Genomic DNA, 1,686 nt, shown 5'->3' with positions numbered 1-1,686 from the left:
CTTCTGATAAAAGAAATAATTTGTTTCAATAACAAATTAAAGTTATTATTCCAAAATTAAATTTCTTTGAACTGACATTTTTTTATTTGTCTTTACCACATTTTTCATATATAAAAGAATGTTTATTTAACAATGACATGCAAAAGCAAGCCCAGAGATAATTCAAAATGTCAGCTGAAAATTTAAACCGACAGGGTTTCTAGGGATTTAAAAATATTTTCATAGGATTCAATGTGATTTCAAGGGATTTCAGAAAGCTTTTCGACTTCCAAAATTTTTATCTATAAACTAAATTTCAAGCAAATTCAACAATTTCCACAGGACTTAAATAAATATCAAGAGACTTAAACATAATTCAACATATTTCAAGCGATTTCAAAAGTTTTTTATGAGATTTTCTTCGATTTCGAGGGGTTTCAATAGAATTACAGTTCACAGAATTTCAAATACTACAATAATGGGATTTCATATTAAAGAGAATCTTTTTGCAGTCAACATTATCCATTTACAATCAATTTTACCAAATTTTGCAGCCAACTAATTCTTTGCATGTAAAAAATATTTTCACATGTTTAAAAAGAACAGATAAGACGTTGATAATTGTGTTTTAAGACAACTTTTTCTCTGAGTGATACATTTAAAGCCTTTTTTAAACGATTTATAAGCATTTTTGAGGGCCTAAAAGGTTTTCAAAGGATTCACGTGATTGAAAGAAATTTTAAGGCATCTAAAGAAATTTAAAAAGAATTCTGAATATTTGAGTACTTTTTATGAGATTTAAAAGAATTTCATGGGCTTTAATCAGATTTCGAGAAACGTATCAATTAACTTTCGAATTTCGAACTTTCCGATTTCGAATGTTTTCACTGGATTTAAAAAAAAAAGACTGAAAGGGATATAAAGGAATTAAAAAGGAATCCAAAAAATGTCTTCATATTTCAAGGATTTCATGAGTATTTATCATATATTATCAGGTTTTAAGGGATCATGTATATTTAAAACAACTTCAAAGAACTGCGTGGGATTTTAAATAATTTTAACGGATTTTGCAAGATTTCATACCATTTTACAGTATTTCAAGGATATTAAAGTTTTCACGAGATTTAAAGGGATTAACAGAGATTTCAAAATATTTCAAGAGATTTTACGAGACTTGAAAGGATTTAGTGGGACTTTTTCAGATTTCGACAGGGGTATCAACTATCACAAAAATAGTGTTTACAAAAGCGTTAAGAGGGTCTCCTGGTGTGAAGTTAGAAAAAAGGAGATTTTTCGCGATGTTTTTTTTACGAAAGGGAAGTGATATGGACAGTTTATTTGAAAGGTATATTTGAGGCAACTATTTAAAAATATTTAAAAAAAAACTTTAAAAAGTTAGAAAATGACGGAGTGATCCAAAGTGAACTGAAGCGTGTCGCTGATGAACTTTTCCGATTGTGTACATGATAGTGTCCGTAATTCTCAACTGAAACAGAAGTTGTTGTTTTTTTTTATAATCGATATGCTTTTTCACTCTATATGAACCTCAATTACCCAGTGGAAACCAAAATTAAATTTATTTTTTCACGTTCTGAACCCAAAAATGAAATCTTAACTCAAAATTTTAATAATTTTGTTATTTTTATTATGAAAAACAATTAAAGTTGCACGTGGACAATTTTTCACCACTTTTTTACCCCTCCCCCT

Source organism: Belonocnema kinseyi, chromosome 10 (genome assembly GCF_010883055.1).
Source record: "Belonocnema kinseyi isolate 2016_QV_RU_SX_M_011 chromosome 10, B_treatae_v1, whole genome shotgun sequence".
NCBI classification, from domain to species: Eukaryota; Metazoa; Arthropoda; class Insecta; order Hymenoptera; family Cynipidae; genus Belonocnema; species Belonocnema kinseyi.
Note: the sequence above shows the minus strand (reverse complement) of the source record.